At 37.7% G+C, this 26,727-nt stretch overlaps 1 long non-coding RNA gene across 2 annotated transcripts; it reads right to left on the bottom strand.

Annotated features, from left to right (window-relative positions):
- On the bottom strand, positions 1–25,485 carry LOC104868558. 2 transcript variants are annotated; one of them, XR_004517227.1, is made up of 3 exons: positions 25,348–25,485; positions 711–941; positions 1–156 (listed from the first exon to the last, which is right to left on the bottom strand). It is a non-coding gene; the product is annotated as an uncharacterized LOC104868558 (long non-coding RNA). The 2 variants fall into 2 exon arrangements; XR_782043.1 differs by lacking the exon at positions 25,348–25,485 and adding an exon at positions 20,508–20,598.
- Positions 25,486–26,727: the final 1,242 nt, after the last annotated feature.

The following is a 26,727-nucleotide window of genomic DNA, read 5'->3' as shown; positions in this document are numbered from 1 at the left end:
AGATCAATCATTCCATGCCTCTGTCACACCTTGAAGTTGTTGGTAAGTCCCACAAAAGTAGAAGTGAGTTATCTATAAAATGATTTGTTCAGTACCCATATTTCCTGGTAGTACAGTAAGTCTTGCTGTAGCTCTATGTCTCCATTGACACAGCACCTGGAAGAATAACAGACAAGCAAATCAACAAATAAAGATTCCATTTACCTTCCCGAAGATCTAATGAGACCTGTTTGGTTCCCATTGCATTACCTGGATTCTTAGAAAAAGAATGAGTTTGGCCTCACTAGTATTAATAATTTCCTGTATTTTATAAGATCAAACTCTGTATACCATAAAATTTTCCAAGAGAGCTCTAAATACCGTAACATATGGGAGAATCGTGTCTCTCTAGGGCCATGCAAAATAAACCAAATTACATTTAGAAAACTGCATGGTAACCACAGTATCAGAACGAAGATGTATAGTCAGACGATCCAGCATGTAATATATTTGGACCCAGATAAGCTAATATCTGTCTTAATAATAGTAAAAATAATCATGGGGTTGTAATAGCTAACTATGTTAACTTGTATTTTTCTCCCTTACACAGCCCTTAAGATATGATAGATTTAAATTTGAGTTTTATCTCTGCGTGACCTTGAGCAAGTTTCTTCTCTTCCCTGCCTTCTGTTTCCTCATATGAAAAATTAAAAAGGAACATTAATACCTACCTTTGGAGACTATTGTGAAGATTGATAAAATAATTATGTAAGGTTTTCCAGGATGATTCATCTTTTTAAATTAACATTTCTAGATATGTCAAGTTTTGCCTTAGTCCCGTGGGTCAGGGAATTCACTTTTAATATCTCTATTCTGATACATTATGTGTTGATTTAACAGTTTATCCTCAGAGACTCTGATTATCTATAGCTCAGATGTCTTCAGGTCTCATAATCATCCGACTGCACAAAAAGAAAAAGACAAAGGCACATCAATAATGATTATAAAAATAAAAACCATTTACATCTTGTGATTCCTATCCAAAACACTTAAATATTAGTAGACATCACAGGGTCAGGCTCTCATGAGCTGACTCAGGATTCTAGCTGTAGCAAAGTTTCTTTGTGTCTTTCCATCCTTTTCTGCATCCCTTTACTGATGAATTTTATTTTTCCACTCTCAAAAATCAACTTAGGAGGGGAATGGGGAAAAAATAAGAATCAAGATACATCATGTAAAGATACAAGATCCCAGTGATGAATGTAACTGTATTGTTTACCTTAAATATGCCAATAGATTTAATGGGGGGAAAAATTAACTTAGTCCCAGAAGCAAGACAGAAGAAGAAACCTCCTTCTGCCCTCTGTTTGTCTTTTCCAGGTACTCTTCCACCAGCTTCTCCTCCCTCTTTAGCCAAAACCACAAAAGCTCATGTGTACATCAACACAGAGCCATGGGTCTCACTCAGTGAGCAGAGAGCTGAGTCTTTGTCTCCACAAGCTCAACCCTTGTTTAGATTTGACCAGGACATTATGCTAACTTACTGATATTATTTCTAATCTGCTGGATCACATAGCACTGTACTTTCTATTTACTTTTGATTTCTTTTCAAACATCTCTTTCTGTATACTAAATTTTGAAGAATGGTAACAGGCTCAAAAGAAAATCTCTGAGTGGTCACATGTTTTCTTTCTCTGTTGTTTCTCATAACTAATTCTAATTACTGCTTATTTTACCTCCATAAAATCTCTTGTTTCTGTCTTTTTTTTTCTATTTTCACAGCTGCCAACCAAGGTGAGTCATTAACCACTCTTGCTTGATTGCTGAAAAGTTATTCTAATTTTCCTCTTGGTCTTCCCACCTTTACTTCCATCTATTCAACAGTTTTCTAACCTACAAACTTCTGGTGTTGGTCAAAGTCTTGTATTTTTAAAAGGTATTGAATCCATGAAAATCAAGCTGAACAGACCAGGCATTTTGCTACCAATTTACATCATTATTTCTATACATTTCTGGTAAATTTTGTTAACTAGTTCCTTTGCTTTTCTAGGTCAGACTGAAAACAAGCTGCTAAAAGCCAAGTTACATGTGCTTTTGAAAACCAGAAGTAAATATCTTAGATTTCAAAGTATAAGTTGCAAATGAAGGCATTACTATAGGCTACTTTTAACTAGAAAAACAGTATGTCTGAGAAATAGTTGGAGTTATTCATAGGCAATTACAGGTAGCTACTGTAGTGTAGGAGCAAAGGTAGTATTTATACCTGGTATGCTTTTTGAAGCTATAGCCCATGAGAACAGGATGGTGACTGTCTTGTATCCTCAGTGCCCAGTACATAGGATTTGATACATAGCTGATACCAAGACTTTACTTACTGAATAAATGAAAGGGGGGATGTCTTTCTAAAGTAAAATTCCAATAATCTACAGAACTTGTAAGTGGAAGCTTCATGGCATCAGGAATTGTATACTGCTTCTCTCTATCAGCCTACCCTGTGGGCTCTGTACACTGCTTTGCATAGATGAGATGGTTAACAGATCTAAATGATCAATTTTTAAATGTTTACAGAAATAGCCATGTTTATCAAGAGAGGAAGTTATATCTCCAAATGGTAACACAGAACAAAATCCACCTATGGGAGAAGTCACTTCTCAACAAATTCTTTCATAACTGGGCCAGAAAACTTTCAAAAGTATGAGGTCACTCAGAGGAAAGCAAATGATCCCTCTTCAAAGGAATTTCCATCCAGAAGATAGGTCAAGATGCCTTCTTCCCACTCTGGGCACATCTTCAAAATCCATTATTATACTTAGGAGCAAAGCTTTACCCTTTCTTAGAGAGAATATGCAGATTATTTATGAAAAGATATTTACCAGACTTGCAGTCAGATGACAATGTACTAGCAGAATTCTTTAGTGGATATTCCTATACCTTTCAGGGCTCAAACGCTGCATCTATCTAAGAAGTTGATAATACCATATAAAAGAAGATCATGATCAGGATATAAAAGAAGATCATGTACATTACAATGCCTTTTCAAATATAAACCAAGGTACACATTAGGCATAATTACTGATGTTGCTGTTGCTGATACTATTTTCAATCTTGCGGACCCTGGTTTGAATTATAAGAAATCTTGAATATCACTAATCACCTTCATGCATCCCCCTAAGGTGTGATAATAAAAGTATAATTTTAGTTTGGGATATATCACATTTATATGGTTCCAGATGCAAGCTCAAAAATAACTCAGGGAAATAAAAGGTAATTAAGACCATTTCAAGGAAGCGCAGAAAAAATATCAAACAAGAGCACTGGCAATGCCTATGAAAAATAGCAACGAAATGAGTTGCACAATTAGAATATTGGATACATCTAATTATATTATAAAAACAGCATATCTTTTTGTTCTAATTATTTAAAAATAAGAACAAAAAGTCACAAATCCCCTCCAAATCTTTTAGCTTATCCCCTTTCTTTCATCTACCCTCCTTTTTATCTTTATTGGTGTTCTCTCCTGTTTTTTAATGTCTGAGGATTTTACAATTTCATGAACAGTTCACCGTGTTCTCCTCTTCTATTTCTTGCTTAAAAAACAAAGAAACGAAACTTTTTCTCCTTAATTCTGTCTTCTCTCTGCGTCTGTTGCTCCATTTTTCTCTTATTACTAGTCATTTTCAGCTGCTTTTGATCTTCTCTTTATTTCTTCTTCTCATCTGCACAGTTGTCAGGTGTCTCTGCTTTATTTTGATGTCTCTTGTGGTGTTCACCTCCCTCTCCTTCCCGATCCTACCCGTCTGTCCTCCTTTTTTATTATTGGTGAAAGCATGGGTGGGTGGCCTTAAAATGTTGCAGGAACAATTTGTTACTAGGATATTTAAGAGAGGGGGTGAAGCCACAGCGAAAAATCATTTATTCGGATGCGTGTGCTTCTGAGTTGTGCGGGGGCCGATGGCTGACTCACATCACTAGATGGCAGTATTCCAGATCCGATTCTGATCGGATAGCTCCCCCTGTTCTTCCTTCTTCCTTAGTGTTTATGTCCTACATAGGGATTTTGATTCAGAAATTTATTTGGTTGTCAGTGGTATCTAAGTTTGAAATCTAGGACCTGTCACATCTGTTCTCAGAAACAACAGCACTTGGGGATTTATGACCGCTGATTTGAGCCTGAACTGGGAAGGAAAGGGTTTGAGAATTTGCTATTGGAATATTATATATATGCAAATTAATGAAATTCTGCAAACTGTATAAGCATCCGGTTTATGAAGTGGGATGTATGAATGAGTATTTGATACAGACTTCCCTTTCAAGGCTCAAATGTTGATTATTAGATTACAGTACGTGGATAACCCACAGCGTGCCCTGTTGAATGTGCAGCTCACACCTGCTACTTTTTGCTTATCCTCTTTTGGGAGCTGACTCTGCTTCACTGTTTAATAGCTAGACCACATCTGACGCATTATGAAACCTCACTGTGCTTTCATTTTTCCATTTGTAAAATGGAAATATTAATGGCACATACTTCATAAAATTAGTGTAAAGTTTAAATGAGTCCTTATAAGTAAAAAATAGAATAGCATGGGGCATAAACATTCTCAATGGTTACCATTATTTGTCCAAAATTTCCTTTGCCTACCTATTATTTTTAAGGCCTAGAATGAAGAATAAAGATTTAAAAAGAACCCTCCTCCACATAAATTATAAAGTAAGGACACCGATAAGTCACTAAAGAATTAGAAAATGGGATGGTGGTGTTTGAGAGGAAAACATAGGATGCTATCACAAGGATTCAGGTATGCAAATGAGGGAATTAAACTTCCCTGGAAACCAGAGGTTGAGAAAGTTTGAGTGAATGAATTAGGAGAGAGAATGTTGGAAAAGTGTTTCTGGCAAAACATGAGCAGATACTCTTTCTGCAAGAATGACTAAGAAGGTAATAATTATATTACTCAAGAATTAGGCCATTGTTTTTTAATGCTCACAGGTATCTGTTAATAATTCATTTGGATTCCCTATAAAGCAGAAGCAAAAGAGTCATTTTTAAGTCAAGAAGAAGCTATTATGTGCTGGCTGTGAAGCTTGACTATGAAATAATAAAACAGATTTTTAAACAAAATGTGTCACGAATCCTTTTATAGATACCTGCTGATCTCTTTCCTGTAAAATGCTACTAAATACTTCGGAATAAAGATTGCATTCATGGATTATATTTTCCAGGAGGGGCAATGGCTTTATACTGAGTCATAGTTCATTCTCTTCTTGGGTCCAGTTGTGTGAATGTGTAACTCGACTTCATTTGGGATTGGACAATGGCAGAGTCTAGGGTGACCACCAAATGAAGCCACTGAATACAAGTGTAGTAAGATCTTGTATTAAAGTTTTGGGCTTTTAAAAAATATGTTTACAATCAAATGACATCGGGTTATGCTCCTGGAATTAAATTACCGAGGGTTGAATTTGGAGGAAATGAGTTCTCCACAACCTCTAGTCCCATACAAATGTAATCCTGATTTCCCAAATGAATAAAACAAACTTCATATAGTATGCAAAACCTGAGCTGGCCTTATCCTTTTAAAAGTGAGAAGCAAAAAATATTCAGCAATGAGCTTAGCAGTCTAGAAATTGAGTAGGAAAAGCCATCTACAAATCCTTGCAAGAAACGCATGCTTTTGCAAAGCAGAAAATTGTGAAGTCTTTGTGTGATGAAGTGTATAATAGAAGCCCCATGGGTCTGTGTATGGATGCAAAGTGATTAAGTTTAGCACTTACTATAATTGCTTTCTACCATTTAGTCATGTAGTGATTCAAATGGCAGCTATGTGGTTTGTGCCGCAGCAAAAGGGTCAAGTATAGTCTTAGTTACAGGTACATCCTTTTATAATGCTGTTCCTTATATGCATCTCCCTTTAAATAGTCACAATATTGGACTCCAGAATTCACACTATCAGGTTATCAGGTCCCCTCTTCCCGGACTTAGGACAAAGAAGAGCTTCAATAAGTATGGGCAGTTTGAGATGAATCTGAGAACAGTGTTCCTCCAGACCACGCCAGCCAGCAAGTTTATGGTTTCCACAAAGCACTCCACATCCTGAAGGGTAGCTACTGGCAACTACTTAAGAATTTTCCCTACATGGAGTTTTCCAACCAAGAGTCCCACCCTTGCAGAGAGCCTCATCTTTCAGTAATCGTAATTCAGTAATTACTCCCACACTTCCTCTTCCTTCTATTTGGATTATGGAAAGTCCTTGCATCTCTTCTGAGCAAATTGTGTTTTCTGGGTTTTCCTGGAATAGACGGAAAGATGCTAGCTTTTTTTGCTATTGTTGTTTTTTAACTTCCCGATCACACTTTGTGAAGTCACAAAATTCTGGCACGATCAACACAAATTTTTTGTCTCCTTTCTTAAACTTGATCAGAGTAGTTCTTCTTGAAAAAGAACCTACTACCACCTAATGATACTTCTGTTTACTTCCAGTTACCTGTAAAAGCTACACACCTTTACTTTAATACTCAGTAAAACTCACATAGCATTAAATTGACCACACGGCCCACCTGAAGCACACACTGATAGGTATTCACTTTTTCTACCCTTATCTATTGTCCCACCACCTATCCAATTCTATCCTTACTATTCGTGATGTCAGTGAAACTATTCTTTATTACTTGGATTACTACTTTTAACTCGCACAGTTCCAGCTCTCTGTCCTACAAGACAACACTCAGTATGGTTTTTAACTTACTTTTTTCCTACTTCTCTGGACTTGATCTTATTTCTCACCCCTCAACTCTCCTAACTTCTTTGGCTAACTGATGGTTTCCGTAGTGACTTTTCTTCTCTTTCAGTATCCTTCGGGCATCTAACAACACTTTAGCAGCCTCTCATCCACTGTGCTGCTACATAAAACCTTTTGAAAACGTTGCCCACTTTGGGAAGAACTCAAGGGAAACTCCGATCCAGTACAGTATGTTATGTTTTTTTTTTCCATTAAGTTTATTGATACATTTAAGGTAAACAATACAGTTACATTCATCATTGCGATCTTGTACCTTTACATGATGTATCTTGGTTCTTATTTTTCCCCTTCCTCCCCTCTTTCCCCCTCTCCTTTAGATCTTTTCTTATGGTTTATATATAGGATGTTCCAGAAAAGTCTCATACGCTCATAGGTTGTGTTTTGGGGATGGGATTCCATCATGGGTGTATGATACTGGAGTGGTTTACAGCTGGGTGTGAAGCTGGGAGGTGACCTGGCAAGAGGCGGGTCTCCTCCTTCCCTGATTGCTGCTGCTCCCTGCTGCCTTGCCATGAACTGTTCCTCCTCTGCCACTCCCCTCCACCATGCCACCCTGCTTTGGCGCCAGCCAACTATGGACTGAAACCTTTACAATCTGTGAGTGAAAATAAACCTTTTCTCCTTTAACTTGTGGGTGTCAGGTATTTTGGCCCAACAACAAGAAAGTCAGACAGTATATTAAAAGAAATAAATTTTAAAATATATATCTAGTGAGGACATGGCAAGATAATCCAAGCATCTCTTTAAATATTAGATATCAGAGTTGGGACTTGGAATTCAGAGAAAAAAAATGTGAGTCCAGCTAATGTGCATTTTTTGTGTGAGGGGGTATTGTGCTACACATTGCATACAAAAGGATAACCCATCTATACCTAGTACTTGGGAGAAGTTTTTCAATAGCAGACAACCCACTCTCTACAACATGCTCCTCTGCCTTCAAAACTCAATGTTCATTCCCAGAAATCTGCCACCCTAGTAATGGCAGCTCTGGCCAAAAGCAATCTTGAACTTCAATGGCTGATATTTTTAATCCACTTTAAGTATTTAGAAATGGTGCATTTTGTGATCATGATTTTTTTTCCTTTATCTTGTTTCTTTGCACACCATTTAAGAACCTCAGGCTTTTAGCATGACTCACTGAATAGTAAATATAGTATCTTAGTGAGCTGCAGTTTTCCCTAAACAGAACGTAAACTTGCTCTATAACATTAGACTTACATAGGCCAAAGACAACGAAAAGTGGTAATTTAAAATAACCTAGGCTTTGAAGGAAAGATGTTAATGTAGTTACTGGGAATCATTCTATCTTTCTTTAATATTCGCAGTATGATTGGATAAGTAGTACACTTTCATTTCTATCCCAGATTCTAAATTTCAAGCCACCAGAATTTTTTTCAAGTAGAAACTTCAGGGCACAGAGTATTCTTCAATGGTCTCCATATTTCCTGGTAGAAAATTTTACACAAGAACTATAACCAGGCAGAAATGTACAAAGAGGTTCCAGTAAGTCAGCAGAGTTCAGGAGAAGGGCTGAAGTGGGCAGCTACTGGGGGACTAAATTCCAAGAACCATTCCAAGCATCCTCCTCTCCTCCCAGCTTTCTCCTCTCTCAATCTGCATGAAGAATTCTAAAACCTGACCAAGCAGTTCCAGTCAGAATTAGTTCTGGCTTTAGCTAAGGGAGGCTAAGCTTTCCTGGGCACTTGCCCTGTGGCATTTGCCTGGGAGCGGGATCTCCAAGAATAGCTATTTTTTGTGGCTTTCTCAGTCCCTACTCCCTAAGGAAAAGAGAACGTAAACTTTGCTGGTCCTAGAGTTGTTTCAAGCATCGGCAAAATGTTTGCCTTGGTTTCAGCCAGCGCCTTACTTCATCCCAGTGACTCCCCAAATCTCAACTCACACACAACGAAACGACCCCCAACCCATCTGGAAGCTTCTCTTTTGTAACATGCATAGAAATTGAAGTAATAAGCAGAGGCTAACTGACCATTTGAAAGACTATTTTGTTGAGGAGCAGGTTAGACAACTGAGAACTGAAAGTGCCTCGGTCTTGGATTTAAAGAACTATTTTAAGTCATAGTTACTACTTGCTAGCAAAGAGAGTTCTTTCAACATACTTTTTGACTTACTCAAAAATTCATGAAGGAAAAGAAAACAGTGTATGCCTGAAAATTCATTTGTAATAGAAAGTGAAAAGTAGGGTAAAGCACTAAGCAAGAAATGCACAGCTTCTTTCAACCTCGAAAGACAATATTAATGATCTTCTCAAGGAAATTGTTTTTGCTATTTGATGCAGAGTTACAAATGAAACACTTATGAGTGTCTCCAGAAACTTAGAGGTGCAAATAGGTCAAATGATTTTGAACACACCACTATATGCCTTCACCAGTGAGATTAACAGAAAGCTCACTAGAAAGCTTGAAAGGATAGCAAGAAAACAAACAGATCCAAGGACCAAAGCATCCCACATCTTCCTCCCTTTTCCAGCTATGTAATCTGGGGTGAATCTGAAGAGTCCAAGCAGACAGGGTATGATGAACTAATTTCTGTTCACCTTTCCCTGCCCCCCAGTACAGCTATGCCTTGTAAACTGGTCATGTAAGACTGTTGAGAAGCATTACTCTTATCACTTTGATAAATAAAGCAAATCAGATCCAACACCCCAAACAGGCCACTACCAACAGTCCAAGGTAATGACTTGCCTACCTCCCAGGCTGCCCTTTGGTTAGTATCAGTTTCCTGTGGCTGCTGTAACAAATTAAAATAAATGAAGTGACTGAAAACAACAGAAACTTGTTCTTTGACAATTCTGAAGGCCAGAAGTGTGAAATTAGTTTCAGTGGACTGAAATCAAAGTGTCAGCGCATCCACGAGCTCTCCGGGGCTCCAGGGGAGAATCTTTTCCTTGCTATTTTTTTCCCCTCTTTCTGTTGGCTGCATGCACTATATCTGTGTCCACTTCATGCCACGGTCTCCCTCTGTGGTCACATTGACTCCTCCTCATCTGTGTGTGTCTAATCTCCTTAGGACTCTCTCTTAGAAGGGTGGCATTGAGGCCTACCTTGATGATCCAGGATAACCTCTTCCAGATCCTCAATGACACGTATAAAGACTCTACTCCCCATAAAAATTAACATTCAGGATCCCAGGGATTACACTATGGATATCTTTGAGGGGAGCACTTTTCAGCCTGCTACTAACATATTGTACGCTTTTCCCTTGAAGACCTGAATTCCTGTTCTGTCCCCCAGTGATTCTTACACTATCTGGCACAGTACATTTTCCTTTTCAAACTTAAATCACAAATTCTTAAGCTTTGTTTTTTTATCATAGCTCCTTTCTGCAGAAAAGAAAAAAGCTACCAGTTAGCATACTTAGTATAGTTATTGCCTCCAAAAAGCTTCAGAGCCTCAAACATAAAAAGCATAAAAGCATTATTCACATTTCCAATAACAGACCTCTCTGCTCATTCCTCTAATTACAAACATAATATTTACATTCCCAGGAAGATCTACATCTTCCTGCACCTCTATCTTGGAAAATGGGAAGATTTTCTGGTACTTCAGAAATTATTGAAGACAGCATCTAAGGATGCCAAGGGGTACTTTTTAACTTCTATCACCAAACCAAAGCAAGTCAACAGAAATGCTGTGCAGTGCCAAAACAAATAAATAAATAAGTTCCAATTTGTGCTGTTAGGTAGAGTGAAAAACCCGAGAACTGAGTAAAAAGACTGCTTCTTTCACTGCTGCATATTTTAAAGTACTTTTCCTCTTGCGTCATATTACTGTTTACTGACAATTAGTTCCGTACATTTATGGTCATTCCTTTTTCTCTAGAATTGTCCACCCAGTCTGTGCTATGGTTTACATGCGTGGCTTTTATGGATGTAGACCCAGGACCTGAAAGCCTGGGTATTAGAGCCATGTGCCGACATTTCCTAGCTGTGTAGTCATGGTCAAAACAGAAACTAGATCTCCTCTCTATATTTGTTTCTGCTCTGTAAAATGAATATATCTTCTCTTTGCCCACTATAAATATCAAATAAATTGATAAAGTGTTTAGAACAATGCCTGACAAATACTGCACAGAACAGACATGAGCTGCCATCGTCTTCTTTGTCTCCCCTGTTTTCTTCATGTACAGCACCACCTCTGGCTCCTTCTTCCTCTCTGGCTAAAGACTCTGGCAAATGGTTCACAGGCTTCCTTTCTACTTCAGGGACTGGAACGTTGAGAGATGATTTTGGCATCCTCAAAGATGGTTCACTTCAAAGCCCCAAATCTCCAGGGGTAAATTTACTTTGAAATTCATAAAGCATAAGTTCCACAACACCCTCCCACACACTTCCACACATCCTTTCCAAGGTTCTAGGAGCCACCTTTGTCATTTGCACACCTGGCTCTGTTGTTGTTGTTGTTGTTGTTGTTGTTGTTGTTGTAAGGAGGGCTCTTCTCCAACGGTGTAACATCCAGTGCCACAAAACCTGGATCAATACCTGATCCTTGCTAGTGGTTTTCTGAGCCTCAGCCACATCCTCCAAAAGTCACTCTGGAAATTGGCATCAGCCTCACTTGCCCGTGTACTGAATTCCTCTCACCGATTGTAGCACCCCACTTTTTCTAGTTGCCTCTAGAAGTCCTAGGAAATCACTTTTAGACCATATCATTATTTTGAGCTATAGAACTTGATAATTAAACTGACTTTTAAATGAGTAATCCATTCATAATCAAAAGCTCAATTGTTTTCAATATGAAGTACCCTAAAATACCTTGATCATGAAAAACAGTTCTTATGCTTAACAAACTGGGAAATTTTGCTAAGCAATTATTTTTCCATGTAGATCATTTGGAATTTCTCTGTTTTATGTGTCACAGTTACCTCACCATTGTGCTAGTGGGTGGAGTCATATCCATAGTGAAGTTATTCTTATTTAGTCTCTCTAATCACAAAGGCATAACCAGTGTTAGCTATCACTATGGGCTTTGCTCATAGAACTAAAAAGTTTACTTTTTTTTGTTTGTTCGTTTTTTGCTTTTTTAATGTTCCTACTTTATGCCTAAGCCTAATACTTCAATATCCTAACCCTCAAAATTCTAAATTCAAATGTTAATTATTGAGACAAAAGATGACCTTTATTTACACAGTTTCAAAGTTCTGCCGGAGTGTGTGTGTGTGTGTGTGTGTGTGTGTGTGTGTGTGTGTGTTTTGTTTAGTTTTGATTTTTTAATTTTGTTGTGTTTTGTTTTCTGGAGTAATGTAATAATGTTAGTGTAGCAAAATTCCAACTGCTGAATTTTAATCCTGGATCTGATACCAACTACCACAGCATAGTCAAGTTAACCAATCCTAATATATTTCAGTTTCCTTATCTGTAGACATAATAAATTACATACAGAATTGTTTTGAGGTTTAAATAAGTTAAAATGTTGAAAAGTACCTCGTTCATAGCAAGCAATTAATGTTATATACTTTGTTACTATTAAATAGTACTTCAACTAAACAGACCATTTGTCTGAGGATAGAAATATTTTGAATCACAGTAAATGATTGTCCAGATTATTGGTATGATTATGTTTTTATACAGGATAATATCACTAAAGGAATAGAATTGCAGGTAAACTGTCTTTTAAGTTTGCATTTGTTTGTGGGATATAAGCCAGAAAATTCAAAGACTGAAAATACATCCAAGATTCAGCATCTTGCCCTGAAAAATTATTTTTAGAGTATTTATCAAATGTTTATTAAGGATATGACAGAGATATAATTAAGATAAAAACATTCATGAAAGAACTGGGAAGTTAGCTCACAAAGAACAAAAAAAAAGACCCAAGTTCGATGCCCAGTGCAAAAAAAAAATTCATGAACTATAAAGCTTCATGAGTTTATAATCTCATGAGCTGGGAAGACAATAAAACACTGTGGAAAGTACTGATAGATGAATATATAGAGTTTAGAGTATTTAAGGATAAAGATTCATTTAATTATGAATAAGCCAGCCTCTACAAGATTATGTTAGCCATATTAAAGTTTTCCCATTTGCTGTCATGATTATCTTTTATTTAGACTTTTTGCTTACAGATAAATTTATCATTTTTCCGTCACTGTCTGAGGCCACTAAAATGCGTGCTCTTCTATTTCCTTGATGTATAAAAAGATGGATAATAGCGCTTCATTTCATCCTCTAAAAATTAAATATAGAATTAGTCACTAGTACTCAATACACGTGCATAGTCCAGAATCTCTTATCAGGGAAATGACGAGGCTCCTTCTCCTCCTGACCAAATCAGTGCACAGGAAAAGAAGACATTCCAGGCGATTAGTGTAAATTCTGATACACACCTAATGCAATACCCAGGGTAGGGCTTGCATTTCAGCCAATCAAAGCATGAGCCTTACATTTTTTCATCAAATGAAAAAATCAGAGAACCACAGCTGCAGGCTGTTGTAACATGGAAATGTTTTATGTGAGTCAACGCACTGTAGCATAAAGCAACTGAGGACTCTTTCTAAGGTGAGAAAGGATGTGGAAGTTATTGTCCTATCCCCTAGGTTGGGTGCAGTGGCTGATGCACTACCTGGTGTGGTTGGATGCAGCAGAATTTCTCAGCAACATAATCGCTCCCAGTGGACCAAATTCAGCCTCATTTCAGGATCACAGCATGCAGTGGTGCTTCTCTGTACTCACCAAGGGAAGAAATAAAAGAAACTGGTAGAATGCAAAAGTGGTGAAGGAAGCAACTTGTTCCCTTTTATGTTCAAGGAGGGGTCTACAGGGCAGATGTATGTGAAATGAATTATACATCTCAACCTCCTTCAACTCTTATCTGGAGAGAGTAGATGGCTTTGTCATACAGCTGCCTGAGGCTAATCCTGCACACTCCCACAATCTTCTCAGCCTGCTGCCTGAGTACCTCTGAAGCCAGGATTTAAAACCCTAAAAATAGAAACAGGATTACTGGTTGCAGACTGGTTGCTGAAAACTTTAAATGCTTCCTGGAAAGAACAGAAAAGGATGTAGAATGGCATGTGAAGGGAAGAAGGAGAAGGAGAACGTCAGTTTGTAAAAGAGAACTACTGAAGTCAACTTAGCACAGTTCTTCAATATGTGTGATTTCCACTTTCCTGTTCCTTTTAGATTCTGTAGATTTTCACAATTAGATATCATATCCAGTTCATTTTTATACAGTTTCCTAATCTCTTCTACCAGCGGAAATCCACATTTTGTATAATCTCTGAATCATTCGTAAAGCTGGTTTGAAATGTCTCTAAACCAATTCTGCTGACTTGTTCCAAGCCTCAGTCTTCCGGTTGGCAACCCTATTCTGTCCATATTTCTGTACCATGGACAGGGTCATCATTGCCCTGGAGATGGGGTCTAGCAAAGTGCTATCTTTTGCACAGGTCATCTGTAGACCTGGTGCTTGGCTGAACAGTCAAGCCTTGTGTCGTTGCCCATTGACTTGCAGTCAGGCTACACCCTCATCAAACACATCACAAAATCAAAATACAGTAAATCGCTGACTTATGAATGAGTTATTTTCTGGGAGAAGGTTCATAAATCAGATTGGCTTGTAATCTTACAAAGTGTGTCTTATGTGGAAGACCTGTGAATCTTATAAAGTACACCTATGAAAGTTCATAACATGAATGTAAGTCAGGGACTTACTGTATCCTAAGTTCAAAGTGCATTAATTTTCCTAAATATCAGACATTCTACTGAACAGCACAGTACACTATAGAATATTGGTGGCTTTATGACCTTATGACTGCATGTCAGTGGGAGCTGTGGCTCTCTACCACTGCCAAGTACTTCAACAGAGGATAGATAGTACCACATATTGCTAGCCTAGGAAAAGCTGACAATTCAAAGTATGCTTTCTACTGAATGCAGGTTGACTGCACACCATAGAATTCAAAAGTCACAAGTCAAATCATTGTAAGTCAAAGACTATTCATATGCCCTTTTATAAAGCAAGACCTTCTAGATTACCGTCAAGAGCTAATACGTATATATTAGTATTTACCCTTGACATTACACTTGAAATTGATAAAAACGAGACTCTTTCAAGTACCCGGCGTCTCAAAGCTATAAAAAAAAATGTTTGTTTCTACACTGCTACTGGTTACATTAGGGTGGCACTGTCTCATGTGGCCATGTGGTTTTGTTCGGCCAGTGAGCGGATCTCTTGAGAATCGTTTCCAAGCGGAAGCCTAAGACACACTGCCTGCTGTCACAGGCTCTTCTGCCTCTCTAATAGGAAACGGCAATGCTCTGGACAATGACCGAGTCACCTAAAGACAGCAGTGACCTAGGAACACAGACTACAGTCAAGTCCTGAGGATAGCAATAAACCTTTGCTGTTGTGAGTGATGTTTGAGACACAGCATTGCACGGCAAACAATACAGCATAAAACGCTTCTTAAATTCACTGAGGTGATGGGTTTCATCATCTTTCACTTTTAAATACAGCTTTTAAGGAGCTTTACTCTCATTCAATGTCTTCAAAACAGCTTTACAAATCCTAAAACACTGACAGAAGAAAGTTAAGTCTAAACCTAATGAAATTCTGGCAGAATAAGAAAGAGCCCAGCTGTCCTCTAGCTTCTACTGGGTGAGTATTTTCAGATGAAAAATGTCTTGTAGACTAACTAAACACATTCTTCCCTCAAATTCTTTACTAAAGGCAAAAGCGAATTCATTGCCTACCAAGTGTTAGAAAAATAATGTTTATTCTTAGTTCACCAATATCAGCCTAAAGAATATGATTAAACTGGCAAACACAACCATTTTCAAAAGAAAACCAAGTAAATAGAGAATTCAGTTTACTTTAATGAGACAAACAATTCATTACTCCAAGGCATACTGATTTGAGAACACCCTATTGATATCAGACATCTTTTAATCCCAATAGGATTACTACTGTAATCATTTCAATTGTCATTCATTGAAACATTTTTTCCTCTTTGCAGATTTTCTCCTGGTTCTGTTTATTTTAAAACTCATGGTTTTATGTTTCCTTCTTAAGGTTTCATAGAGTAAAACAAAATGTTACTTACTGTTCATTTTTCAGGTATAAATTTGAATGTGATTGGTAAATGTATCTGTTTCTCCAGAAACAAAATTCATCCCAAATCCTCCTTACAAGTTGCATGACTTAACTTCACAGCATTTGGATGCCAATTACTTGAGCAACTTAAGAATGACAACTCTTTACCTCATTAAAGTCTCCATACCAATCCACATCTGTGATCAGACTCTTGTGCAGAACTTTCTACCTAGTGCTTACAGTAGAGACCCTAGCAGAAAGGCACAGATAAAGGTAACAACTGGAGATGCCTGAGTGACTCAGACTCAAGCAGATATTCTGGAATACAAAAGTGGAGTCTGTATGTCTGCCACACAAGTTCCCTGGCCCCTGCGGAGCACATCAGTCAAAGACTGACAATAAAGAGGATATCTATGTTTTGGAGTCTGAAGGAAAATAGCAAGATCTTCCACTCATTGTTTTTCCAGCTATGGTTGCTATAAAAATTAATACAACCACTCCCTTTTCTCCTACATCTCAAAGGTACTTCTTTTATGTCACCTATATGATAGGCACTGTAATAGTCTTCAAAAGTATATGAGCAGAACCTATATTGACTCTGCCCTTGGAGAGCATACATTGTAGTGGGAAAGGCAGATTATCAGACCACCAACCACACAAAGATGGTCTTGGAGTGTGCTCCACACTGGAGAGAATAGGTAGCTTCAGCTGCTACTCTGTACCGGTCTGGGGATGAAGCAGAGAGGGATACAAGAAGACTTCTGACACATCACCACCAGTAATTAAGTCACTCGCGCAAAAATGTGCCATCATATCACAGGGGAGTAAAGTACAGAAAAAAAATATTTCTTAGAACAAAATTCTAACCAGAATATTTTTTACCCTGTGTAAAACTGAAAAGACTTGTCACAGTTATTTGCTGTTCCTCTAAAAATACAAGAATTAAAGCCAAGGAATGAAAAGAAACAAGCATGGGACCATCTGATCTGAGGAAGGAAGGGAGGAAGAGAGAAAGGGAGGGAGGAAAAAATATAGAAGCAACGCAAAAGTAGAAAAGCCTGGGAGTCTTTTGGCTCAGCCAAGGTATCAGTTGCTATGACCAATCCCCAAGATGAAGTATCTCATTCCACTGTTACTTAAAGCTGTAAGGTAGATATCTTACTCCAGCTTAATGAGTAAAATAAGGCTTAAATAGGTAAAGTGAGCTTTCTCTGCTCTCCAATCCTGAGTGCTAAAGCACTAACCATTTGCCCATTAAAGTTGTCTACGAGGATCACATATCAAGATTATCAAAAATCTCAATATCCAGGGCACCCAGGCCAATTAAAACAAGGCATCAGGGGTAGGCCTCAAATACCAACATGGTAAAAGCTTTCCAGGTGACTCTACTGTGCTGAGTTAAAAACCAGTACAGCCTCTGCTACTAAGTCACTAAGGAACATGTGGGAGGGGTATGGGTGTGTGTGTGTGCATAAATACATATACATACATATACCAGTACACATGACTTCTAAGGTTCCTACGTCAAATATTCTACAATCTACCAAAAAAAATAAAATAAAATAATACTTCCAAATGACTTCAAAGTTGGATAGGGAATTTATACTCCTAATAGGAATTAATTATATAGAGCTCATGTTAACAATAGGTAGAATCTTGAAGTATATTTATGAATCATCAAAACCCATGTCTTCCAATATCTACCACTGGGATTCAGTGAGTGAGTGAGATAATTACTCTAGTGCTATGTGATGTGAAGAATTCGAGAAGGCAAGGAGAGCTGAAAGTCAATTCTAGTTACAGATCTTAGATGAAATGTAAGTCATCACAGTAAAAATTTCGTAAAGTTATGAGGCTTATTATTTAAGGCTTGCTATGCATATAGTCTATAAGCTCTTTTCTTCCCAGAATATCCCTATACCTCAGTATTTCAGAAAGCTGGTAAACTGAGGCAGCTATGACATGAAGTTGGATATTTCAGGAGATAAAAATAGAAGCCTGTGCCTTATAAAGAAAGAGAAGTGGTCCGCTGAGAACAACAGAACATTTCCCATAACTAATTCAGCAATCCAAAGAAGAGAATGGAAAATAAGATAAGCCAATGATAAGTGAGCCAGAAATCCATGCAGGTTTGTCATCTGAAAAAAAATAAACCACAAAATAATACATTAATGCCTTCAGGAACACTGTCTGAGCTGAGAGAAGATAGAAGGAGGAAAATTGCTATTATATTTAAGAAATGAAAAAAAAAGCCTGGATAAGCTGAGAGGGATGCAGCACTTTTTAAGTCTTCAAATTTACTGTAAGCTGAAGAGCCACGCCACAGCGATGCACTGCACTGCACTTTTATGGAGGTAGAACTGAAAGACATTCAGACTTTTTCATCCCGACAAAACAATAATTGGGCTTTAGTATTATCAGATACAGTTTTTTAGTTAAAAAACACAGTCACAACTATCCATGGGGACCACACTTACAGAATGGGTCAGAAGGTGGCGTGGATTCTGGAATGCCCTCATGCCTTAGTTATGGGCACTGATGTTAAATTACTAGTAAACAACATCTGGTGCTTTGGATCTTTCTTGCCAACATCACCTTCTCAGCCAGGAGTGAAACAATGGAAAATGCTGGGGAATCAACCTTGTTCCTCTCCACTTCAGCCCAAGTTTGTGGGTCATTATACCTCTGTCTTCTACACATCATGACACATATCCAAAATGAGCAAGTTCTGGCATAACACTTATCTTACGTTGTGTCAACTTTATAAGTCATCATGGTGAGATTTCAGAATTCATCTCAGAGAGATTTTCACTAATTCAAGAAAACAAGTGATCAGAAGAGATACAGAAAGGAAGTTATATAAAAGTCATTCAAGTGAAAGAGTTGAACAAGGAACTATACAAGACAGGGAAACAGTAACAGTACAGAAAAGAAAGAAGTGATGAAGACATAGAAATAAAAGGAAATATGTTATTAAAGGGTGCTGTTGGTGAGATAAAAGCATCCCTGAACTATACTGTGTAAGAATTTAGTTTAAGTCAAATATTTGTTGAGGACCAACCAGGTGTGAGACACAATCAAAAAAGCTTGGGATTTAAAGACATATAAGACTGACTCTGTTATTTAAGGAGCTCACAGTCCCTTGGGATAAGTAGGCACATGTATGTGCTTTTATATATTCAATTGAAAAACTATTTTTCAGTAAATTCTATGTACAACACATCATCCTAGAGGCTTAGTAAACACAAAAAAGTAATATCATCAGCGCTGTGCAAGCAGTAAAAATAAAACCCCATGGGAACAGAGAGGAGAGAGTGACCGCTGCTATGATGAGATCACTGAAACCTTCAGCAAGTGTTAACATAGGAGGCCATGACACCAGTACTGAATCTCACACTTAACCAGCTGTGTGATTTGGACAACTTTTAGAATCACCGTTACCCACTGCAATGTCGTTAGAAAACACAGTTCAGGGTTTTGTTTCATTTTCTTCCTATGACAATTCTAATAATAGTTCTGTGCATCCAAATTCACAGATTAAAACCATTGAAAGAACAATCCTTCTCACTCCACTACCCACAAGGATGACTCAATCAGATTTTCTAAATGTAAGAAAGTCTGTAATTGAGCAACTACTCTATGCTGATCACATTTTTAGATAAGCAGGGTTAAGGACCAAAGGAATGGATGAAACTAACCACCTGCTTGCTGCCCATTAGCCTCAGTGATGCTACATCAAGGAACATGATGTGTGGGACACAGTACCTTCGTAGGTACTCCAAGAGCTATGTATTCCCAAAACTGCTTTATGGCCCACTGAATTGACTAAATTTAAAAAGCATCAAGTTGTAGAGGTGCAGAGTGCCGAATGGTTTAAGTATTACTTGGTTGAATGCCTTCCTTCAAACTGAGGAGAAAAGAGATTGAGTGGTATTCCCAAGATACGGAACTAATTGATAAAGTTTGTAACACAGGTGGGTATTCAACTCAGGAAGGGAGGGATCAGACTTTAACAGGAGGTGAAAAAAGGACTATACATTGTGTCTGTTTGTGTTTCTGTACCAGGGAAAACAGCCTGACGTGACTGGAGTGAGGTGGTAGGAAATGTTTTCTGAGAACAAAAGCAGTAAATGATGGAAGAATTAATCACACGCACACATAAACCTGAAGGAAATAGCTGCCTCCCTCATGCCTTTGCATTTAATAGAGAGTTCGCTGTTTTGCCTTAACAGGAAAACAGCTCAACTTCTCTCTGCCTGAAATATTATCAGTTCCTGACTAAATGGCTGATAATAGCTGCAGAAAAGTAAATCTCAAGAGGTCCTCAAGGTACAGCTTGGATGTGTGTGTGTGTGTGTGTGTGTGTGTGTGTGTGAATAAATCTAATCTCAGAGCAGAACTGGCAGTTGGAGAAGGAAATGGTTCTGAGAAATTTACATCTCCACCCACTGTAGGAGGCGCCTCTCCCCAAGTGTTTTACCTGTTCTAGCCACCAGCATTATGTTAGTCAGCTTTCCGTCACTATAACAAATACTGAGACAAACAACATATAATGAAGGAAAGTTTATTTTGGCTCAGAGTTTTAGAGGTTCCAGTTCTATAATCAATCGGTCCCATTACTTTTGCATCTTGGTGCAGTAGATTGAAAAGCAGGAGGATGTGGTAGAGTGAAACCACTTACCTCATGGCCGGTAAGCAAAAGGAGAGAAGAAGGCCTGGCATTCCATTATCCACTTTAAAGGCCAGCTTCCACAGACCTGAAGACCTTCCAATAGGCCTCACCGCTTAAAGGGTTCATCATCTCCCAGAACACCCTCCTGGGGACTGAGACTCTAACACACAGGCCTGCGGAGGGGTAGGGTTTTGATCCAAAGTCTAATGACATACAATGAAAAATGGAATATGCATATGTCAATATATGCGGAGTCCACCAAAAAAATGCATCTGTACTTCAGGAAAAGTAAAATTGTTTTGTTTTTGGTGCCGGGGATCAAAATCGGGTCTTTGTGCTTGCAAGGCAAGCGAGGAAACCACTGAGCTAAATCACTGGCCCAGGAAAAGGAAAATTGTGTAATCTTTTTTTTCAACAGATGGCGGATACCCTTGTATGAGGGACCCTAGAGGATGTCGTATATCATCACAGAAAACCTACTACACTGCTGACCCTCAGAGAAGAAATTGAAAATTCATGTTTAGCAATCTCTGTGACCAAGGTTACCCAAGTAGCAGTTCACTGTGCTAATAAATTTCTGGAACCTAATGGCCACCACTTTAAAAAACATTTCCAACTATAGAAGCCAAAGGTAACTTGTATTAATCTCATGGTGTCTCAAATAAAATTGCTATTATAATATTTATACAAGTTTTTATTTTCCTAAAGTGTGCATATGTTTTGTGGGTAGGGACTTTGTATTTATTAAAAATTTCCAAGAATGGCTAAAGATGGCTAATGGTGCTGTATCTTATTTACAAGAATTCAGTTCCATGATTGCTTACACTCATACCCAATCTTTTTCCCTTGTTTCTTTTTAACTTATTTTATAGGTACACTTTTGATATACATAATGATCGCACTCATCACAGGGAATCTGCACTTGTATATAATGTATCTGAATTCTTAATCATACCCAATCTTCAGTCAAACAAATGTTAGAGAACTCTTTGTGCCTGTTTCCTGTTTTGCCACATATTGGCAACTTTTCACCAGGACACCCTTTCTTGCTGCAAGATGATGGCAGAAGAAAACTAAAGGGAAGGAGAGGAAACTAATTCCCATTGGGATTCAGTGTTAGTTAATACAGTCGGGTCATGCATTCTTCTCATCATGCGACATTCAAGTATGAGGGGTGTGTGCGTGTGTGCGTGCGTGTGTGTGTGTGTTGGAGACTAAAATGAGGGAAAGAAACAGTAAGTAGACAACTGATGATATAGAACCTAAAGGTAGTATTTTGAAAAAAAAATAAGTGGTTTATGTGTCTCTCGTTGTAATAATTCATTAAAAAGTGACAGAACTTGGTCACCTATATTAATAAATGAGCTAAGTGAAGCCTAAAAGTTTTAGTGGGTTTCCTCACGCAAAATGGATGATGGACTGATGCGCGTTAATATTTATTACCTGGAAGATCATCAGACCTTTTATACCTAATGCTTTATCAGTTTGCATTTAACTAGGAACTTTGGAAATGCTACTACTGATTTACCTTGGCAAATGTTGTATTATCCTAACTAAATAGTAAGCTTCTTGAAGTCAGAGACTATGGCTGGTTTTTCTAGTTCTTCTACGTCTTTATTACTACTGTGCCCCTTGCTTCACCCACTCTCATAGAGAGCCTAGAACAGAGGAACTATCAGCACGTATTCATGACCTGAGCCTAATGGCAGTATCTTTTCTGAGATAATATATATATATATCCTTTTAGATATATAAATCCTAAACACAACCTGCTCCTTGTTTTTATATTTACATTTTCTAGACCTCGTGTCTTCTAGTCTAAGCACTTTTAATGAAATTCTGCTTTCTCAACAAATAACCACTCTGACTCACTTCTATTTTATCAGAATATGAAACGAGGAAGTTCTTTACTGCTTATCCCTGATGCAATTCTAACATATTCTAAATTTCTAATTTTTTTTCTTATCTTTTTCCCTCAACCTTAGAGAATTTTTATTACGGTAAATACTATCAAAAAGCAGAAGAAGGGCCAGGGATTTGGCGCCTATCTTGCAAGCACAAGATCCTGAGTTCAATCCCCAGTACTGGGGAAATTTAAAAAAAAAAAAAAGCAGAAGAGAGAAGATGTGCTTTAAATCCTACTTCTTATCTATTCTGATGTTGTAGCTATCTCTGTGAAGTATGTGCCATATTCATCCCCTGATGGGTGAATTAGCAACTGAAATATTATATGTCTCCATTTACCAATCTACTTTGGACAGATCACTTGGTCTTTTGGAAATTTGATTGTCATTTGTAAAACAAGAGTCGTTAAAGATTAATTATTCTTTCAGTCTGATATATATCTGGATTTCCAAGTAATATCTTATGAGCACCCTGCATCTATTTTGCTATTCCCTGAAGCTACCCATTTCTGGCTGCTGAAAGAGGGTAGTTCAGTGGCTATGTTTACTTTCCTGCTTCTTTCAGTCTATAAAACAATGGTTAGTGCTGAAGGAAACTCAGACTTCAGATTCTTTATTCATTTCTGCTGGTTCCTGACAAAACATGGTTATAAAAATATTGGCATGTGCTACTTTTGGGAAAGTTTTCTAAATGTCCCAGATATAATCTGGAGATGATTTCATAATCATTGTCCAGACTTTTTCACCTAGTTTGCATTCGCTTTCCTTTCGAAATGGAAGGAACTTAATTCTGCTCTTTTGAAGAAGAGAGCTTATATAAAAATATCAGATTCTTTAGGATTTTCTCTTTAAATCTGTCTTAAATAAAACAGCACACATCTCTGAAAGCTTTGGACTTAGTTATAAGGAATTTCCCCTGCAGTATCACCCTATTTACCTAAATTAAACTACCTTTTTTCCATGTCACCTCATGCCATTTGCTTCACTCCTAGTCCTCAGCAAGCATCTTGGTCTCCTTTCTGTACTTATATTATTGCTAGATTATTGATATCTACAGTGATGATCTGGGCACATTCTTACAGTAGAATGAATCATCAAGAAAGTTCAAGCAGCATATAATAACTATTTTCAATAACAAGAAATTTGACTAAAAAATTTTATAACACCTTTTCAACAACAAAGATCAAAGTGAAAAAAAAGCCATAAAATTCACTCTTAAATAGCCAGAAATTTAAATAAATAGAACAACCCATTTATGAAGAAATTTGGTTAATCGTGGGTTCTAGTGGTTTTCATACTTGAACTCACAAGGCCAGAAATGTCCTGCTGTTGCTGAAGTTAATTTTAGGTTGATTTATGAATAAACAGGTATTATAGGAAATAAGGCCAAGTATTCCTGCAGAAAGCAGGTGGATTTTTATGGGTTTTTCTGCTCACATGGTGGGAGGCAGGAGGGGAGAAAGATGAAAAGAGGCTTAAAGGCCTCTGAGGTCAAATGCTAAGCTCCATCGGGGTTCATTTCACACTGCTCCACTTATCCAACCTGACTACATCACAGCGGAGAGTACAATGCCACCAGCCCATGTTGGGAGCTGTCAGACATTTTTGGTGGCTCACCGGCCTACCTTCAAAATCATGTTCATGACATTTATCTCAAGCCTAAAAGTTCCTTACCAGAGAATTTTAATGGTGTAAGCATAGAAATGGCAAAGCTCTTACATCAAAGTTCACATTTCTACTGTAAAAATAAAACAAAACAAAACAAAAACCTGCCCCACAATTTACTTTTTAAATTCTGTCATTTTTTCCTCTCATTGAGTTTATTGGCATATTTTAGGAATACAGTACAGTTACATTCATCATTGGGATCTTGTACTTTTACATGACAGGTCTTGGTTCTCATTTTTTCCCCTTGTCCCTGCCCTCCCTTCACCCCCTCTTCCCTTCCCTATTTACAAATTTTATAGTTAAGGGAACCGAGAAAGAAAAAAATATTGAAAAACTTGCTTGGCTATTTCCTGATGTCACATTATTGCAATTGAAACTTAAAATTAAATCTAGGGTTCTAAATTTTATATACAGTTTCCAGAAATATCATATAACATTTAGTTTTTCAATGTTTACCACTCCATGACTGTTGCATTTTGGTTTTTTATTTCCTGTTTGTGTTTTCTATTTATTTTTTATTCTTAAAAGTGTCTCTAAAATTCAGGGGCAAATGTAAGTATACGTGGAGTTTTTCCTAAATACTTCATGTGTTTGTATAGCCACATCTGTCTTCTACGTTTCCTCTGAAGAACCATGAACCCTGAGTTACACTCTAAATAAAACAGACAACTCTTGTTTTTCAGTGGTGCCTGCCCCGAGTAAAAGTCTATGCTTTGTAAGACTAAATCATATATTTGCAGGAAGGAGAAAAGGCAAATGCACTTATATCTTTAGTAAACAAGAGTAAACCCTTTGGCAGATCTCTGAAAATATTTTTTCTTCCAACTCTGATTTGCCCTTCTTTAACTGTGAGTATACTTTCAAACAGCTCAGCAATAAACACATAAGTATTTCCTAACAGTCTGTATATGCCAACTTCTCTAAGCAGCCACATCTTGAGGAAGAAATCTTGTCTTTAGTCCATTTTGTACCCTCCATAATCTTTGCTGAAGTTTTGTCTCCTCCAAACCACAAAGCTGCATACATATGAAATAAAAAATTGGGCTACAAAGAGGAAATGGGACTTTCTTGTCATATGACAAAGATGGCCCATTTAACAGAAGAAGGGTCAAAAGCTGAAAGTGTGTGCCTCAATGTCTGCTCTGATACTTGCACTTTGCACTTAATGCCCAACCAATAAGTGGGCCAGCAGATGAAGACAACCAGCCAGGTGACTCATGGAAATAAACCATTTTTAGCTAAATATCTAAGCAGCTCAAACTAAAGTAGGTTGTTACCTGGGTCAGTCAGACAAAAGCAGGTTGTTTTGTTGTTTTCTGGTACTTGGGAGGAGAAACGGGGCCATGTGACCAAAAGAGTCAACCAGAAGCTCTCTCAGAACCTTGGAGTCATTGTTTAGGACACAGTGGGCTCCAGGAGCTGCAGAAAAGGAAAAGGAATTAACATTTTCATTGTCTCTTTTTCTACTGTATGTCCATAGATATAGTCTGAATTTGAAGTCAGGCACATTGGGTCTTAAGAATTATGTTTTAGCTTCAAGGATTGGTGGGGAAAATAACCCTTGATTATAGAAATCCTGACTGTCCAGCACTGAAAGCCTCTCACAGACATCTGTTCATTGAACAGTACATCCTGACACGAAAGCATAGTAAATTTTCTGGTCCTCGAGGAAATAGACATTTCAGATCAGTATTGTTCATTTAAATACTACACTTTCCTGGCTGTTACTTCTAATGCACTTGAGTCTGTCACATACCCCACCTAAATGTTTTCTGATGTCACAGCAAGAGTTTAGCATTGGCACTGAGCCTCCTCTTCTTAAAGTTTGCCCAGAACTTTGTCTACAAGTCCATGCTATTTGCTACCCTGGCCAGGAACCATTTTGCTTTGTTGGCTCTCCACAGAAGCATTGCTTGGCCTCCTGTCTCAGTAGGATGTTCTTTGTTTCATCTGCAAGCACACTCGAAAAACAGAGGCCCTACCAAAGAAGCTATTGTTAACTGTTGTGCTTTTCCTGACCACAGCAAGTTCAGCTCTAGTAATAGGGAACAGAGAGTTATAGATGACTAAAGATTAGTTAACATATTAATAAGGGCACCCATGTAACCTGCAGGAGTATCTCATAGATTGGTTCAAAGTTATTTTTTGGCTAGGGAGCAGCTAACAGAATAGACTCTGGAATCAAACCATACAGATTAAGAATTCTGGTGATTCCATTTCCTCGTAAAATGACTTAGAAAATTTTTCTGTCCTCGCTAAGCCTTAATTTATTTACCTGCAATGTTAGAACAAATGTGAATATTAGCTTATATCATCAGTGAGAAAATTAAATGGGATAATGCCTACAGAGCTCTTAACATAGGGATGGTCCATAATACACTTTTTTAATTAGTTTGGTCTCTTTGATCAGTATTGTCATCATTTTCTTTCCAGTGCCTTAGTAACTGTACAGCTTATTGCTCCTTGTGAATGGTATTTCCCCCTGGAATATCATAAAACAAACCATACATGTATTTTTAAACAATTTTGTAACTCCACATTATGTTAGCAGCATAGCTGACACTGTCTAAGATATTTAACCAGCAGTTTTATGAAGAAAACTAGGAATACAATTTCTTCCATCTCTGAGGTAGTGTCCATGTTTGGGGGGCTTTTGA

This window comes from Fukomys damarensis, unplaced genomic scaffold (genome assembly GCF_012274545.1).
Source record: "Fukomys damarensis isolate Sample0158 unplaced genomic scaffold, DMR_v1.0_HiC HiC_scaffold_15, whole genome shotgun sequence".
Lineage (NCBI taxonomy): Eukaryota > Metazoa > Chordata > Mammalia > Rodentia > Bathyergidae > Fukomys > Fukomys damarensis.
Note: the sequence above shows the minus strand (reverse complement) of the source record. Positions and strands in the feature narration are given on the sequence as shown.